Consider the following 20045-nt stretch of genomic DNA (forward strand, 5'->3'; position numbering starts at 1 on the left):
GCTCTACCGATAACAATAGATGTGTCCAGCACTTCACATTCCTCATGCTGTCCTTTGCTGTAAGTCTTCTTTTCAGTTTCTGTCTAGAACGCTCGGATTTCCTGTCTCTTTAAGGCCCCCCTCCCTTCCTGATACAGCCCAGTGAGATCTGATTGGCCAGCTGGCCCACTCTGCTGGGATTGGCCAACCTTTTTAACTTTTGACATTTTACAAACACAAAAAACTATGTTACACAAAGAAAAATAAAAGGTCACCTTTAACAACTGCCTCCTATACAAGGTGTCAACTACACTGACATTTTGATGTGATAAAGTATTAGTTGATTTTTTCATGAATAATATACTCAATATAGTGCAACCCAGATCCAAACTGTTTGTTGCCTCACTAAGCACAACTATACCCAGCAAATAACTAAACCAGAAGTGGATAAGAAATTGCTCTGAGGCTCCTGTCTGGCTGTCATACCACATCCAAGCCTGGTGGACACATCAGCACTGAATGAAATGACTCCATGTCGGCTCCAACGTATGCACTTCAAATACTAGATCGGAAAGGCATCTGGTGGACACAGGCCCTTATATTTACACACCGTCTGTTTTTACAAGAAGAACCAAAAGCCAACCAATTAGAGCAAGCTAACTCAGCGGCCTCCATTACAGGGAGGGTCTGAGCAGCCAAAACAGTGGCCTCATCATGTCAGCGTTAGCCCTACGCCCGTCCACTGAGACTGCAATCAGCAAGCAACATCACAAATGTAAACACATTAGCTTTAATCAGATTGTGGCCAGCACTTTGACTCCATCAAATCTAATACATGTTACGCTGGATGTAATCCAGCTGGTTGCTATGGTATTTCCATCCTCCACAGAGGAGCTGGGCAGGAGAATTTGTGCTGCTGGAGAAACGGTGATTGGGAGATGGGAGCATGCGAGTCTCTGCGCTGGGTGAGTGTGTGTGCATGTGTAGGTTGGGAGTAGTAGTTTTAATGTTGGTGTGCGCATATGCAAATATGTGTGTTGTTGGCTATTTTTCAGGTGGTTTAGTGTAGATAAATGACTGTATGTGTGTGTGTGGTTGAGGAGATAGGGGGTTGCTGTTTGTATGCATGGTTACGCACATGTGTGTCAGTGCAACCATGTGTCACATCCAACATATGCTCCCCTGCAGCTCTCCCTTGGAGGGAGGCTGAACTTTGGCACACAGCATGACACTCCCTGAGATGATCAAGGGGGACAACATGGAGCATGGTCCCTGGGGCCACAGGGCTCTGCCTTGAGAGAGCTGGAGGTCTGTTTGTATCCGTACTGTCACTGTGTTGTCTGCCCAGTGCTTGTGTGAGAAGGGAGATGGTCAAGGCCGCTCAGTGGTCCAGATCTGCCCCACATAAAGGGACATATGCAATCACAATAACAACATAATGTTATTTTTCATATGGGTTAAAATGTGAATCTGTTGACCCTCCTCATATTTATCATGGCCCCAGCTCCGATTGGCAGTGCAAACTGTAAACATATCCATCCTCTGCCCACAATGGGGATTTCAAACCAGACACCCTGCATCACATTGTATGTCTGTGGACAACAGACAGGACAGCAAGGCAGTGCCTAGGGGGCTATGCATGGTAACCAGCTACTATCCACAATGCGTGGCTACAGAGTGTGCTGGTCTCAGGGCTGAGTATGCATCTCTTTGCTTGGCTCCAACTTTACTCAGCTGCTCCTAGCAACAATACAATCAAATGAATGAATGACAACGAAAATAAAAAAAATTGGAAATTTGAAAAGTATTGACTGAGACCAAAATTACACTCTAAAATGTTTTGTCCAATCAACAGCTAAAAACATGAAGACACTATGTTTACAATATAGATAAATATATATATATTTATTATGTGTATATGTATATAATATTTGACAATTAACCATATATCCTTAAAGGTCCAATGTGTAAGATTCAGGTGAAAGGGATATATTGGCAGATATTGAATCTATAGCCTAGAACGGGCCATTTATATTTAAATACTTTATATTTGCACCAGGAGTGGGTCCTCTCTACGGAGGCTGCCATGTTTTTTTACAGTAGCCTAAACTGGACAAACTAAATACCTTTTGAGTTTTTATGACAACTGAAGGCTACCACAGGTTCTCTTTCAGGTTTGGAAGGGAAGGGAGAGGGCAGGCCCGGGAACTTTCACTTTCTTTAACATCGGAGATTGTGCATTTTTTCAACATTAACATTGATTTCTCATAAAATAATAATATAATTCGTGGATCTTGGTGGTTGGTGCAGATCCAAATAAATATTTGGATGTAGTGAATTTAGTTTTGGCTTCATATGGGAACTATAGGGTTCTATAGGTTCCATATTCGTTTTCTGTTGATTAATTATTCAGATTGTATATATTGAATTACAACTTGATCGTCTTCTTTCAATTTGAACACTTTACTTATCTCAGCGGATGCATAGCAGCAGTGAGCTATTAAACAGTGACACCTCTATCAGTGACGACTTAGCTAATTTATGATAAACACCTATAAGCATGTCCTGCATTTACCTCTGTTAACTTTACACAACAGGGAGTCGTCCAACTGCTGCAGAGCTGCTACTGCTGATACAGACCAGCTCTCCAGCCCCTCTAGGAGATGAAGAGCCGTACAGACATCTCAGGTCTCTCTGTCTACAAATTTATTAAGACACCTCAGGATTGCTAGTCCTATAGCTCTGCTCATCCTTCTTATCCATTAGGACTTGAGGGGAAAACTTGTGTCAGGTTTAAAGCTCCCAGTCTGTGTCTGTATTACAATTGACATTTCTTTGTTTGTCAAAATTCTTACATTTACCACATCAGCTGTTGTTATCTGAACAGGAAGAAGAGGTGAAGACAGGCATGAATAATATTTAATATTTTAAAAAGGGAAAACTTTCAAGTGATGGTTTTAAATATTTATCTTTGACAGAAACAGAGTGCCTTGGTGGCCTGGTCAGCAGACTGGTTGAGCCAGGGGCTATAGGGATGATGTGGGATGGGACCTTTGAGCCTTGAGCTGTATGAGGGAATGGTTGACATGTTGTCTGTGGGCAGGCCTTCACTTTTCCTTTCTGTCACCATTTCTTGCCTAGAGCCCCATTAACAGGGTGAGAGAAGGAATATAATGGACGGTATTACACAAACAGGAAGAAAGTCAAACTCGTTGTTTGAGTAACTGGATTTAATGGGTCAATCAAGAGAGATGTTTGGGCCAGATGAATATGAGATGTAAATATGTTTAGAAACATATGTTCCCATACATACACATCAGCAACAACTAGTCATTATCATTGCATTACCAGGATCCAAATTATTCTCAGTTTCTTATTAGAATTTAACTAAAAATGATTAAATAAAACAATCCAGTTGCACTGAAAGCAGTTTCAACAAAGCTAAAACACTTTTTGGGCAGGGAGGGGAAAGACTCTAAATCGTAGGATAATCTGTTTTTAGCCTGGAATGAACCCTAAAGGAGAGAACCCTCAAATGTCACAGCCTCAGCCTCAGCAGATCTCTGGCCAATGAACACAATGGGTGACGTACAGTAAGGCTGGGCTGAAAAACTAACTTGAAACAGGATGACAGTCAATGTTATGCTTTGAGCATTTTTACTCGACATGTGTACATATAACAGCCTAAGCAACAGAAGAAACAACCTGACTACAACCTGTCAGTCTGCAGGTTTTGGCTTGCACGTCAAAGTACATGCACACCTCCTACCACAAAGAACTGTTTGAACTAACAGACCTTTCTGGAAATGAGATTTAAAACAAGAGTGGAACCGTTGAGGGGCATGCAAGCAACTGTGAATATTAGCTTGTGTTATCATCCAAAGCTGAGGAAATTGTTGACAAAAGAGGTAACAATTATATCAAAGTGCTTTGGATCTGTTAAAAGCAACAAAGCGCAGATTAAATACGTTCCAATTGTAAATGAAATTGGAGCCTAAGCAAAAACCAACAGGCCTGTATCCCTATGGTCAATAAGGCAAACAATATCAAATCTCTGTTATTTAAGTTAAGACTCATTTGCAGTGTTTTGGTTTCAGGCTTCAGCTAACCACTGGCCAGTTAATCAACAGATCTGAGGCAATGTTATTTTATCAGCTCTAAATTTATTACACAGTGAGGATTTACTATCCTAGCCCCACCAGACCAATTTGCAATGGGTTTGAAACCTGAACCAAACATTAGCTCGGACAATACGCCTGCTCCCCAAAAGTGAAGGGCTAAGGGGTGAAACAGGATTGGGCCTTAGACAGTGGACGGACTAATCTTTCTTTGTAACCAGTTACAGATGATGAGGATTACTTGAAAGATGAAGCATAATGATTTGATAACAGGGTTTACATATCACCCGTTTAACTGTAAAATCTATTGAGACCTGAAAGGCTTTGCCGGGTTCAGTTTTTATCTCTGGGATCCACAGGATAGTCATTACAGCTTTTAATTTGATATAGTTGATATATGTATTGCTACGAGTCTCTCAACTGAAACAATAACAAAAGACATATTGATGGTGTTAAATAAGATTTGACACAATAAAAAAGTCCCATTGAGTAATTTGGGGATTTCTCTGGGTTTGAAATATTTTAACATTTTGAAAAGTGCAAGTACACGAGTCAGAAAAATATATAACCTAGGTCTAGTCTTTGATAGACATTTGAATCTAGAATAGGTGGTTATTATTTTATCAAGATACATGTTGCCACAGTTTCATGTCTGCGTTATGTTATTGGAATTTCCTTACTGAACTATGTTCTGAAGTTTAATGAACCCTCTGGTGTCCTCATGCATAGCTCTTTATCAACTATACTGGCAGCATCACCAAATTGTATCATGAATTATTTTACTCATCAAACAATACTGAAAAGTATCATAATCATATTTTTGCCATATCATCAAAGGGGCTTTGCTGCTGTAATGTTCAAATATCACTGTTTGAGCTTGTCTGGCTTTAAACTACTCGAGTCTCAGTGTCTCTCCAAACTTGGAGCAGCAACCAAAGCTGTGTGCAGTTACACGTCTCTAATCCTGTAATTACTGGCCCATCAGCGCCTAGTAAAACCATAATTGGAACCAGCTGTCTATTTGTTTAGTCTTTTTTCCTCTCCAAATCTGCACCATGACCAATTTGACATTTCAAAATGCATCTCTGGACCTCCAATAGAGCCTGTTTTTTAACAAGTGGCCACGAGTTTGGTCCAAATTGCATTTGTCCAGAACCATGAGCCAAAGAAAGGGGAGGGGCAACCTCGTCTCAGAAAGCCCATGATTCCGTGGGGCATTGTTTTCTGGCTAGGTGTGAGTCCGACATGGGGTCCAGCTCTACAGCAAACTAAACCTGGCAACCTGGCTCAGAAATTAAAATAGAACAGTAAATCAATGATCAGTCAAACTTACAAGCAACATGAACGTGCTTAAAGGCAGATATAAAGATTACTACAATCCAAACTGACAGAGAAGAATAAGACAGGAAAGGGAATTAGTGGTCTGGCAGAGAGAGAGAGAGTGTTTGGAGTTTTTATATACACAGAAAATTCCCAGAGCCAGCTGCTGTCTGAGCCAAAAGAAATGTTCACTCGCTGATTTTATTTACTCTGTATTTAATTTATATAATACATGCCTGCATACTGTCAACTATTAAAACCACAAATGCATCTTTGTAGATTCATTCATTTTGACTTTAGCCATTTCACAAACTGAGTTAATTCACTGGATCGTAAAAGGCTATGTCCCTCTTTAAATGTCTTGAAGTTAGTTTTGTCCAGTACATTTTATGCATGGATTTGTTTGTATTATTATACTTTTGGCCTTTAAAATGCAAATAAATTATTGTAAGAAATAAATTATTTTTGTTATTATTTTTTATTATTATGTTTTTCTTTTATTACATTGATAAACAAAATTGTGTCACTTGTGGACAGCAAAAACAAGCTGTCAACAAAGAACATAACTGGTTAGCTAATGGCTGCCTATTTATTCAACAGATAAAGGGCAAAATTAGGATTATATGTGTCGAACCCACCTGCCAAATGTGAGGAAAGTCCAGAATTCACCTCTGTTCACCAGGTAGTTTCTACATTTTGGCTCTTCCAGAAACAAGTGAGCACCCATTGCAGAATACATGGAAAGATCCAATGTCTCTATTTTGGCTGAAGTTGGTTGAACAGGTAGAATCACAAACTCAAAAGGTCAAGAGGAAGTGACCCTGCCGCACTGACAGGGGTGGACTGGGACAAAAATTCAGCTCTGGCATTGTCTGTCCAGACCAGCCCACTACATTATCAGCGGACACCACATAGAAGTCCACAAATCTCGCGGCGTCTTCTCTCATGCATACTACTGTTACCACCTAGCTCAAAGATGGCAACAAAAAGGGAGGCCACACACAAACCTCTCAAGCCTAAAGTGAATTTATTTAACTCCAAATCAAGATAGCTCTTACTACATAGTGGGATGTGTAAAATAAGTTACGCGTCAGTGGTGTTAACAGTGTTTGGATGTGTGAAAATAAGGTGTGATGTATGTTGTAAGGTGCAGAAGCAAAGAAAAACAAAGGCTGAGGGCCCCATGCCCCTGGAAGCAGCCTTTAGATCTGCAGCTGAAGCCCAGCCCAAAAGGGCAGGCCCAGGGTGACGCCCCTGCCAGCTCTACCTGTGTCTGGAAAACAACTCCTCAGGCTCTCACATGTCCAGTGGTCAACCTGAGAAGGACATGGATACATTATAATGTCTCTAATCATCACAAATTAAGTATGATTTCATAAAACATAAAAAATGATAAACTCACCAGACTAGAGGAGACTCAACAGACAAACTTTGGTACAGTGAAGGCAGAGAGTGGAGGCAGACAGAGAGCAAGTCCTCGAACATGGACAGAGGGGGAACAACTCCTCAGGCTCTCACATGTCGAGTGGTCAACCTGAGAAGGACATGGATACATTATAATGTCTGAAAAATAAAGAAAAAAATTTCCTCTGTCCTGAACCTAGAGTTGAGAACTTTTTGGATGTGTGTTTCTTTTAAAACCTTTTGAAAATTATTATAATTATGAAGTATGAATTTATACATTAAAAAATACATGATAAACTTACCAAATTCTAACAGTGGTCCCAAATGTCCACATATAAAACAGAGGGAGAACGACTCCTCAAATATATCACTACAACCTGTAATGGAGAATAATTGATCATTTAGTGTACATGATCACACCATTAAGGATCAACACATAAGCACAATAAAACTTCTGAAAAGAATTAGCTTGATTCTGCATCTCTATTTACAGCTCAGAAAGTTTACTGTTGCTATGGCAACAGTAAACGACGTTAGCAGCTCTTAGCTAGCTTAGCTAAATCATCTGAACAATAATAACCCATAATATCACAATTCGGCATATTAAAACAAAATCAAAAACGTTTCTACTTTGTTTTGGACATGTCTCAAAAATGTAGCCTAGCCAGCCCCAGGCCAGCGTTACTTACCATGTCTGCCTCCACTCGCTCATCATTGTCGAGTCCTCCTCGCTCATCTCCCGGCGCACCTGCTGCTGCTGGGCTGGTGAACCCGGCACCAAACAGGTCCGTCAGTTTGGCACATTTAGCAGCCTCCACCTCCAGAGACTTCAGCTTTTTTTCCCGATGCTTCTCAGCGCCACCCGGGCGTTTTTAACTCTTATTATCCATTTTAAGTTTCTGTCTCAGCAGCAGCCCGTCCCGCGACTCCCCCCGCCAATGCCATGAGGTCCCGCCCCACCCTGGTTTGTGTTGTGATTGACAGCACTGTCAGGGCTCTCTGAGCCTGTCATCCCATGATTGATTTACAATGACAAACAATAGACCAATAATATGTGTCGATGCTGGCAACACACTGCTAGCCCTCTGTAGCCAATTGGCCGGCCCAATTGGAGGGAATTTAGAGAGGAAGAAGAGAAGAAAAAAAAAGAAAAAAAAGAAACATAGCGGACCAGACCGGCCCACATTGGGTCAACGGCCCACCGGGACGATGCCCGGTATGCCAGATGGCCAGTCCACCCCTGTATATATATATATAAATATATTAATACTAAAACAAGAAGGTGATAAGACAGGAGCCATTACAAAATTAAAGATCAGATGCTGCAAGAATGACGCAATTAAAAATCCACCGAAATGAAACGTCCTGTTTTTATTTATCGAAATAAATGATCGCAAAACTTCATCATCAGTAGGTTGTTTTATCACCATAACAACCAGATGCTAAGATTTGAAATATTATTTTGATTGACAGGGACACTCTCCCAATACCTCCTTTGATGCTTTGATGAACAGCATCAAAGTTGTTATTTGGATTGGAGACCTCTGATTGGCTGTTGATTGCTTTAAATACTGTTCAAGTTTAAGACAGCTGCTGTTGCACTCTGACCTTGACTGAGGTAAGTCATGTCTCACTCTCTCTCTGTATTTACCCAGCATGCTAACCAATACAATGCAGGCTCATTATTCAAGTTTGAAATGAAACCACTGTGTAATATGAAGCTGCTGCTGTTACATGTTGATAATGTGCTGTTTGCTGTTGCTTTTATGACAAATGTGAAAATATTGTTGCTGGCTTCTTTTGTGTTTTCTGCTGCTTATCTTAATGGGTGATATGTGTTAACGTGATGCTAAGTAGCGTTAGCTCGCCGAGGCCAGGCAGAGCGAGGCATTGTGGACAAAACACCTGTAGCACCAGGACATTTCCACATTTCACAGCTTATTCTACCAAACGATGTGTTTTTGTAACATTGGGAAGATTAACCTTGGTGTTTAACTTTAGTATTTAAGATAAAGTAAAAAAAACAACAACTGCCATCACTGCCAATCCAATTCAGATTCAAATCAAAGGGGCTGGATGCCATGGTGATTGATTTAAAAAAAAACATTTACTGGTTATTTTTTGGTTAATGTGTAGTTTGAATGTGTTGAAGGACAAGTTGACGGGAGCGTAAGTTAATGCTAGGAGCACATGACATGAGGTGTGTAGCTCCTTTAAGGAAAAAAACAATCCCTCTCCATTGGGTCTAATGTTATTTCAGAGAAAACTTTTCTGCATCACCTCGCATAACTTGCTCCCACGGTCCCATTTTTTTACTCTCACAAATTTCAAATATATCGGTGTGTCCGGCAAAGTCTTGGAATTCTCATGATGTCTTTATTTCACCGATAGGACTTATAGTTTTTGAATTATAGTTGTTTGAGTGCTGCACTCAGAGTTTAGATTTCTCTCTTGTCCCAGTGAGGAGAGAACAGGTGCATTCAGTTGAGTTTCCATGGCAACCAGATACACACACGTAGCAGGAGGGGAGTCTCTCTCTCTCTCTCTCTCTCTCTCTCTCTCTCTCTCTCTCTCTCTCTCTCTCTCTCTCTCTCTCTCTCTCTCTCTCTCTCTCTCTCTCTCTCTCTCTCTCTCTCTCTCTCTCTCTCTCTCTCTCTCTCTCTCTCTCTCTCTCTCTCTCTCTCTTAAACCAGCCAGTCTGTCTCTCTCCCTCTCTCTCCTTCTCTCTGTGTCTCTCTATCTGTGTCATTTGTTTTATATTGAATGTTTGATGGATCAAATTCACCCTAAATCGTACACACTATTTCATCCTGTCACCTGCAGACATAAAGCCTTTTGACTTCAAGTTCCAGACAAGAAAGGAAAATAGTGCATCATCTGTTCAAACAGCTTCTTCAAAAGATCGATCTACTCTCTGTGGTGAACCATGCAGAAACCAGACGTTGTGACGGCCCTCAATGCCGAACTCCTCACAGCCTACAGGAGGATTCTGGCTCTTAAGGAGGAGGTGTGGCAGCTGAAAAACCAGCTTCAAGACAGTGATGTCATAAAGATGGTTTTGGAGAAGGAGAAGGAGGAGGAGAAGGAGCAGGAGAAAGAGAAGGAGAAGGAGCAGGAGAAAGAGAAGGAGAAGGAGAAGGAGAAGGAGAAGGAGACCCAGGCCTTGAAGGAGAAGGTGGAGCAGCAGGAAAACCAGCTGAAAGAAAAAGATTGTGTCATAAAGAAGGAGGTGAAGAAACGGCGCGCTCGCCTCAGGGCCTACCTTGACTGCCTTGCTGAGCTGACTGTCTCTCAGGCCAAGAATAAGATGATGGAAGCAAGTCTGCTCCAGGAGCCACCCCAGGAGGAGAAGGAGAAGGAGAAGGAGAAGGAGAAGGAGAAGGAGAAGGAGAATGAGATCCAGGCCTTGAAGGAGCAGGTTGATCAACTGCACCTTCAGCTGAAAGACAAAGACTGTGTCATAAAGAAGGAGGTGAAGAAACGGCGTGCTCGCCTCAGGGCATATCTTGACTGCCTTGCTGAGCTGACTGTCTGTCAGGCCAAGAATGAGATGATGGAAGCAAGTTGGCACCAGGAGCCTGCGACAACAAGGAGCAGTGAGGTGGATGTCAAGAAGGAGATGGAGAACGAGAAGGTGCTCGCTTCAAGGCCTAAAGGAGACGAAACTGCAGCAGGAGACAACACCAACTATGGGACTGAGCTGCAGAAAGGAGGAGGCTGAGCTGAGCTGGAGGAGAGAGAAGAGGTGGAGAAGCCCCCGCCCTCACCCTTTTCCTACTCTTAAAACAAACCCCTCCCCTGTCCCCCTTTCTATATATTTGAAATAATCTAATGTGTTGTAAATATGTTGAACTTTTTGAATAAATATGACTAGTACAGTAACATCTGCCTCTGTCTTTCTGAATATAGATACAGGATTCATTGATCAATTAACACAGTGTTGGAGTGAAACAAATCAGTGTGATTCATTTAGTTTGCTACTATTCATACAAACACAACACAGCAACAGAAGACAAACAATGTGTCTTAACTTTATTACATTTGGTCAAATCTATTAATTATGACAACAATACAATAATAATACTATCATCTCATCTGAGGGCCCACCCATCACACTGACCACGCCCATCTGACACGCACACACACTCACGCACACACACACATGCACACGCACACGCACACACACGCGCACGCACAAACACACACACACACGTCATTATCATTTATATATTTAGTGTATATATATACATTTATTTCAATTAATTTATGGTTGAGGTCAATATCAGATCAGAAGACGTGTTCATGGCACTGAAGTCAATGTAAAATGATTTAATTTATATAATCAATTTGTAAATTAATTATGTAAATTATATTACAGTATGGATGTGGTGGTCTAACTATAAATACATTTTATTTTCATTAAATCATATATATTTGTTGTAATTAGTGATTTTATTTTCAAATTGTTGATTTAACGATTAAGTCGTTTTCCCAATTGCACCTAAAGACTTTTTAGTTTTTCTGGTCATGATGAACCTGTGTATTGATTTTTGTGAAGATGGGTCAATGTGAACACGTTCTGGGGGTCTCGGGGGGGAACCATTGAGACATTTTGCAACGCCCATTATAAAATCCTCCAGAATTCCTAAATTTACACCACTTTCTAACTTTCTGCAAAATTTGGTAAGAATTTGAGCGTGTTAAAGCCCTCAAAAAGCCAATTCATTTGCCTGAATAATAATAATAATAATAATCCTTACAATTTCAATAGGGTCTCACCTGACCTCTGATCAGTGCTCGGGCCCTAACTAGAATGGCCACCAGTAGAGTCCATAAACCCAAACCTAACAGTTAAAGAACATGTTTGGTTTTCCAAAAACATTGAAACCACATTTAGATTCTTTAGACTTTTAATTGGATCTGCACCAAATTCTGAAATGACATGTTTTTACTGGGATGAAATGTAAAATGTGACAAACTATACCAACACTGAGCTGAAAACAACAACAGTTACAAGTACAGTGTTTCTTCTATTCTGATTGAAGATTGAGGATCAACTCTTTACGTGGGGGGTGATTAATACAGTCTGGTGTTTACACGGGCTGACACATTTAATCAGAACAGCAGCTGCATGTCGCCATCAGAAGTGATGAACATGTCATCCACTCGTCTTCTTTAATGGCGATCTCATCTCTCATCTGTATCTCATCCCTTTGTCACGTGTTTGATCAGCTCCCAGAAGACGGATCTATTTTCTGGCGTTACCATCCAGTACTTATTATCCAGTACTCTTCAGTTCCAGTGTGTACTAAAAAACAAACTCTCTGCAGAGAAACCAATTCATCTTTAAATAGGAGGAATGTTGATTAATTTGAATATTTATGGATGCACAAACACTAAATGAGACAAAGATGTAGAGTTAAATCTCAATTACAGTTCAGGAAGGAATTTTCATTGGGGGAACAAATGCCCAAATATAATTTTTTTAGAAACAGATGAATATTTAGGTGTTTAATCAGAAGAAGGACGTTTCCCTCTGCAGCTAATGGATCTGTTTCAATCTTTTATGGCCTGTTTATTGTAACTGAGGTGTTAAAGCATTTAAAATTGTACTTGCTCTTTTATAATCAGAATATTAGGCTCCATTTAAAGATACCTTAAGTCCAGGGGTGGACTGGGACAAAAATTCAGCTCTGGCATTGTCTGTCCAGACCAGCCCACTACATTATCAGCGGACACCACATAGAAGTCCACAAATCTCGCGGCGTCTTCTCTCATGCATACTACTGTTACCACCTAGCTCAAAGATGGCAACAAGAAGGGAGGCCACACACAAACCTCTCAAGCCAAAAGTAAATTTATTTAACTCCAAATCAAGATAGCTCTAACTAATTAGTGGGATGTGTAAAATATGTTACGCGTCAGTGGTGTTAACAGTGTTTGGATGTGTGAAAATAAGGTGTGATGTATGTTGTAAGGTGCAGAAGAAAAACAAGGGCTGAGGGCCCCATGCCCCTGGAAGCAGCCTTTAGATCTGCAGCTGAAGCCCAGCCCAAAAGGGCAGGCCCAGAGTGGAGACAGACAGAGAGCAAGTCCTCGAACATGGACAGAGGGGGAACAACTCCTCAGGCGCTCACATGTCAAGTGGTCAACCTGAGAAGGACATAGATACATTATAATGTCTGAAAAATAAAGAAAATGTTTTCCTCTGTCCTGCACCTAGAGTTGAGAACTTTTTGGATGTGTGTTTCTTTTAAAACCTTTTGAAAATTATTATAATTATGAAGTATGAATTTATACATTAAAAAATACATGATAAACTTACCAAATTCTAACAGTGGTCCCAAATGTCCACATATAAAACAGAGGGAGAACGACTCCTCAAATATATCACAACAACCTGTAATGGAGAATAATTGATAATTTAGTGTACATGATCACACCATTAAGGATCAACACATAAGCACAATAAAACTTCTGAAAAGAATTATTAAAATGACAAATCATGAATTACTACATCCATAATGATTATAAATGATTAACAATGACAATGTGTGATAATAACTGGCAAATTTATCAAATTAAACTAATTATTCCATATAGGTTTACTTGTATTCTGTTTTCAATACGGCTAAGAAAGTTTACTGTTGCTATGGCAACAGTAAACGACGTTAGCAGCTCTTAGCTAGCTTAGCTAAATCATCTGAACAATAATAGCCCATAATATCACAATTCGGCATATTAAAACAAAATCAAAAACGTTTTCTACTTTGTTTTGGACATGTCTCAAAAATGTAGCCTAGCCAGCCCCAGGCCAACGTTACTTACCATGAGGTCCCGCCCCACCCTGGTTTGTGTTGTGATTGACAGCACTGTCAGGGCTCTCTGAGCCTGTCAGCCCATGATTGATTGACAATGACAAACAATAGACCAATAATATGTGTCGATGCTGGCAACACACTGCTAGCCCTCTGTAGCCAATTGGCCGGCCCAATTGGAGGGAATTTAGAGAGGAAGAAGAGAAAAAAAAACAAAACAAAAAAACATAGCGGACCAGACCGGCCCACATTGGGTCAACGGCCCACCGGGGCGATGCCCGGTATGCCAGATGGCCAGTCCACCCCTGCGCACTGACCACTACACACAGTTAACCAGACACGGGTGAAGCTGGTGAAGGTGATCAACAAAGGGAAACCAGATAAAGAAAGGAAGTAAAGTGAGAGAGTTTTCAAAACAAAACAGGATGAATGAACTAAAACTGCAAAGACATTAATGCAGAAACAAAACAGTCCATAATCAATTGGAATCCAAAAAGAGATCCAAAAAGAAATCTTTCCAGAAAAAGTTCCCAACACAACAGAAGTCCAAACACAAATCAAAAGTTTGTTACTGGTGAGGCTTGTATTTAAATGTTTTTCAGATGGAGTCGTCAGTGGCAGTGTGGTTTTGGTTTGACTTTATACTGAGACTTGCCCTTATTATTCTCACCCACTCAAACCCAGTGTAAAATGGCAATGGAATAAATGTAGACACGCTAATAGAAACACCCACAGCTCTAAATATTTGACAGTGGTGATTAGGTAAAGATGAGTGGCCTGTTAAGAAACCTCTGCTGAAACAGTTTGAACAGTTGTTTTGATAGAGTTTTACCAGTTTTATTTACACAGAAGTTTAACATTTCATTGAGCTAATAACAGTCTCTTCAATCGAGAATCTTATTTCAAGATAAATTGAAGAATTCGTTTGGCTCACAAATAGTATAGACTCATATTGTGGGATATTTTGGTTTTCATTCCCCAGGCATAGAAGTGTTGATGTTCCACACAGTCACGCTAACCTTCATTCTGATTCTGTTCTCCTAGTGAAGGTCATTGTTTGCTTTCCTCTCTCTGTGTACATTACATTTCACAGTCTATTGCTTCTTTCTCTTCTAATGACTCACAGGCTCCTCTGTCTGATTTGCTAGAAATGAGAGCAGACATGGCAGACTAAATGCCTTCAGTTCTACTCTGGAGCAGACAAACACACACACAAACACACACACAATCATACGATAAATAAGAAACAGAGAAGCAAGCAAAAGTATTAAAAAAAATCATGATGCAATAAAGCTGCAAAACAACAGAAAAGTCATGATTCAAGTTTATGGTATCAAAAGAAAAGCAGCCATTATTTAACTTTAACATCTGCAAGAGGCAAAACCATTTTTGAGATCATGAAATTAAAACAAATGTGAAACAGCCTGTCAGTGTAACCGATGCTTTGTCCACCTTAATGAGGATATTTTGCGGAAAAAAATTCCTCTGTGTTTGAGCCTCTCGTCCACATGCTTTTAAAAAAATTCTGGTTTCTGTTTCCATGCTTGTTGTTGAAGTTGTTTCTTTGTTCTCAATATGGGGAGATATATGTGATTTCTGGAAAGTATCCATTTGAAAAATACCTGCAGTAGTGTAGACATATACAACTGAAAATGTTTTAAAATAAAAAAAAATTGGAAATATATCATTTATTTGCATTTCAGAAGCAACTTACAGGATAACATGTAAAATTCACGTATACCAAGAACAAAAACTACTTCTTTTCTTTCTCTCATCAAATTGTTATTTTAATTCTTATTTATGATTTTAAGGAGAATGAATTTGGCCATGAAGCATTTTTCCCCTGTAATACAATATTGAAAAATTGTTGAGTTTGTACAAAATGCTGTTTTAACACACTATATAAACATCCATGTGGGATAACAGTGTTACTTTATCACATATTTAATAATAACATGTGATAGAGTTTTCAGACTCAGTGTTTGATACCGTACCTTTGGCCATGCAGCGTTGCCTTGGGGCTCATATTTGAAATGCTACAAATACTGTAGCAACACAGGATAATTTAATAGCTTTCTGCCTGCCAATCCCCAGGAGCTAACATGAGACAGGAAGAGAGGCAGCTATTCTGATGTGCACTTGGCTCTCTTCCTTGACTCGGCTGCAGCTAGCACTGATAGGAATGATGGTTTTTATATGTATCTCTTTCTGAGTGGCGGCAGATGTTCCGCATTCTCCAGCAGTGCTCTGTTCCAGGGGGAAATCAGGGAAAACTACGCACTATAAAATTAAACCACTGACACTTCACCGGCCCTGAAACCAAATAGAGCCCGCAGCATCAGCAAGCTGGAGCGAATCCATCATTTCTCATTTTTAGAGGGTTCCATCTGTGCTAACTTCCATTAACACTGGCTGTATCTGCAGTGAACTGCTTTGTAATAGATAAACACCACACTACTTATTCACCAGGGCCCATTGTGTTTGATATCATATTAAAACATCCAGAGTGTCCAGTAAGAGGAAAAATCCATATGACTTAAATACTAGTGTAGTTTTATTATTTACAAAACAATTATGTAAATCAGTATGTGCCACAGTTAACATCTTTTTCAGTTCTTTCACCAAAGACACAACTGTGTTTAAACTGCGTGTTTCACTTTATCAGATACCTCGGACTCTGACACAGAAAGATCAAATTAGCCAGATAACTCATAGTTATACTGACCCAACAAACTTGATATTATTTGTTGTTCTATTGGTATTATTAAAAAGAAAAAAGTGTGTTTTAGCTTCTATTTGGTTTTTAAAATGTGGTAAAGTAAAGTAGCATTTGGTTGGAATGCTGTAACATGCTGCACCATTGTACAGACTTGACTACAGAGCAAAATAAGTACGGCTGCATCTAAAATTAGTCGGGGACGTCTAAAAGTGATGAAAGGCTGATTATTACCCAGTTTATATTCATCTACATCAAAGTACGTCCAACTTAACAATGTTCATGATAATACCAAATGTATGTCTTTGTGAAATATTAAGCATTTGCAGTTTGTTGCACAACCAGGCTTGCCAATTATGGCAATAATATAGTATTGTTTGTTTCAGAGGCTTATATGTTTGGTAAGTCTAATATCCTTGATGAAGTCGTCTACATTTGGAACCTCCACAGCTGCGGAGGCTGTGCTACCAGAGTTCCACTTCAGCCTCCTCAACCGTTTTCAAATATCTCTGGAACAATATTGAGACAATTAGCAAACACTTGTAGCCTGAAGTCGTCCATCTGCAGGAGGAGGCACCCAAACACAGCTGTGATGCTGTGACAATTTCTGTTGCCATTTCACTCAGTGCATTCTAGCAGGTTTTTCCAAACACCACTCAGGATTGGAGGATGACACATTTAGTATTCAGGGTTCAGCTCAGGGTGCAGAGTATTAAAATGAGGGAGCAATTCATGCTTTTTCACCCCCCATGGACCCGGACCTGATACTGTATGAATAAAGAGGGTTTTTTCACTCTCGATTAAATGAAAAAACAGAAGGAACTAAATAAAAAAGGAACCTAACCCATTATAGAAATAGAAATGAAGTAGGTTGCTTAGGATAAAATCTAATATAATTTTATGGCTTAATATTGTAGACATATTCTGTTGGAACTGACCAGCTATTCACTGAGAATTGAATAAATTATTAATTGCATGATTTAGATTATAAAAAAATAACCCTGTAAAATCAATTTGACTGTATTTATTGTCCAGATATACTATTCTTTCTTCTATATCGTTCTATAAAAATGCTACACAGGAACTGTTTCAATTGAACTTTATGCAATGGGTCAATGCCTTTTCTTTGTCTGAGTATTCTTATGCTAGATATTTTTGGTATCATGAATACTTTACTCTGTAAAGTGTTGGTTTTCAAAGATGCCCGACCAGTAGCTGCTGACACCCAGTTGAACCTGGATACGGGGATTAGACCTCAGCCATTATGGAAATGAAAAAGAACAGAAGAGAAGCAGCAATGGTCAGACCGCTCACACAGGTAGACTGGTGGAACAAAGCCTTTTTAATTACCCTTTTAATTGCCCCTTTAACAGTGTGAATTAGCATTTTAATGATGGGTATGTAATTAGGGTGGAAAAGACTGGGAGAGCTGCAGGCTGCTAATAATGCCTCTCAGCTCAGAGATCACAGCAACAGGAGACCGGAGCAGCTGCACCTGAGAGCCAGAACACACTGCACCACTCAACCAACAAAGAACAGATGTTACATATACACACACATACAGAGAGCCTCCCACTGACCACACAAACACAGTTACACCTTTGGGTGCAGACAAACTAATTTAGCTGTCACTGGGTTGACCATTCGGTGGACATATAAGCAGAGAAAACTTTGTGACAACAAGCATATTATCAAATGTGTAAGCACACATACAAACCACTTCCGTAACACCCCCCCCCCCCCCCCCCCCCCCGCCCTTGTGTAAATACATTTAGGTCTACACAACATTGATAATACCTGGACCACACACACTCACAGGTTTGCACAAATGGAGCAACGCCTGTTCAGGCAGCCCACTCGAGCTCCGCACATCATGTGACATATCTCACTCTCCACAAACATCTATAATACCCACCCATCTTATTAGGTGGTCTATTTAAGCACGAGGAAATGTACCATCGCCCCTCTTTGCTTGCCCCGCTGCTTCGACAGCATCCACCTGTCGTCTTTGACGGGGTGGGGGGGGGGGTTACATCATTTGCTCATCACTCCAATAGTATCTTTGAAATCATATCTGAGGGAGCGATTAAATCGGAGCCTGAACACCAAACACTAACCTGTTCTACTGTTGCAATAGACGTTTGAATGTGAGTTGCCTGACTGATCTATCCTTATTAGCACTATTTACTTCTATTCAGTGTGGTTAGCCAACCAAAACCATATCTCGAATCTTAACCATGACCAATTCATACCTTATCCAAACCCTAACCTGAATAGAACCATGGTTAACATCTTACTACTAACCTTAATACTTAACCTCATTAAGACTAAGTTTTGGTCCCCATGAAGTCCTGACAAGGTCAGTGTTTATACTGGAACAGGTCCTAAAGATGCAATCAAACCAAAGTGTGCACACACACACACACACACACAGTAACACATTGGGACATGTTCACCAGGGCTCACATGCAAACAGACAGCTTATGCAAACACATGTACTCTCACTCTGCTCCAAACATACAGTCTGGCAGAGGAGAGCTTTGGGGACCTTGGCAATTACAGCATTTACACCAGGCTCCCCCAACAGCTCAGTGCAGAGACTGAAGGATGGTAAAGGGATGAGAGTAGTTTGGCTAAAGGCTTTCCAGCTAATTAAAAGACTAACGTAGCCTCCAAATGACCGTTAGGACCGTTCATTTGGCTCATATATGCAAGAAAAAAAAGCAGAGATGTTCAGTATATCTCATCATGAGATGGGCCATGATGAAAGCGAGCAACATCAAATACACCATTTCTGTGTGCGTACCATTTTTCATAACAAACTGTATCTGTGTTTACACGCAAATTGTTCAATTGCACAGTCAATATCAAAGGTGTTCTACTAATAGTCATATCACAAGAAATGTGCAGTCTTTATGTATCATCACTTCAATAGGCCTATTGGAGACATTAATGATGCAGTAATTATATGGTATAATCGCACCATATAATAACCCAATACTGGCACATGACCATTATAAACCAGTATATCTATCAGCTGTGTAATAAAAAGAAATCTCATGAAGCCATCTAGGAGCCCATCTATTGTGAATTCCATCCATTGCATTGTTTTGTACATGATCAAATATACTTTTTCTTTCACTCTTTGATACTAGTTGTGTGCTTTATCCAGCATCTTGACTTATTTATGATTGGCTGCTCCTGCTTGCGTCGCTTCAACTACAGACCAGTTTGTAATGGTTTCTAGTTGAAGCCACGTTTCTTTTATCCAGGTTGTAGATGATGTTGGTTGAAAGTGTAGTACAATGATCAACGACTAAAATAAATGTGGGCCAGGGGTAAAGGGGGGGGGGGGGGGGGGGGGCAATGCCCACTTTCCTACTTCCTATACCCCAAACTTCAGCACCCTTGCTTAAACCACATACTCTTGAAAACGTGATTTTGATTCCAACATCACACCTGTAATATTTTTTGACAGTATCGTGGGCTGGTATCGTTGTGGAAAAAATTAAAAAATAGCCTATGGTGGCCTAATCGTAACACTCATCCTAACCTCAACCAAGAACTACCCTTACCCTAATCCCAAAATATGTCCTTACTTTAAAATAAAATGACACACAACATAAAGAGGTACAGTGAACCAGCCAAAAACGAGACGTGATGATTTCATAGGTCAACATCATTCAATTA

General features: G+C 40.1%; 1 long non-coding RNA gene across 1 annotated transcript; it reads right to left on the reverse strand.

The window, feature by feature from the left end:
* Positions 1 to 6427: 6427 nt before the first annotated feature.
* On the reverse strand, positions 6428 to 6928 carry LOC128445714 (uncharacterized). The gene is made up of 2 exons (XR_008339497.1): positions 6820 to 6928; positions 6428 to 6733 (listed from the first exon to the last, which is right to left on the reverse strand). It is a non-coding gene; the product is annotated as an uncharacterized LOC128445714 (long non-coding RNA).
* Between the last annotated feature and the right edge of the window lie 13117 nt (positions 6929 to 20045).

Source organism: Pleuronectes platessa, chromosome 1, assembly GCF_947347685.1.
Source record: "Pleuronectes platessa chromosome 1, fPlePla1.1, whole genome shotgun sequence".
Classification (NCBI taxonomy): Eukaryota; Metazoa; Chordata; class Actinopteri; order Pleuronectiformes; family Pleuronectidae; genus Pleuronectes; species Pleuronectes platessa.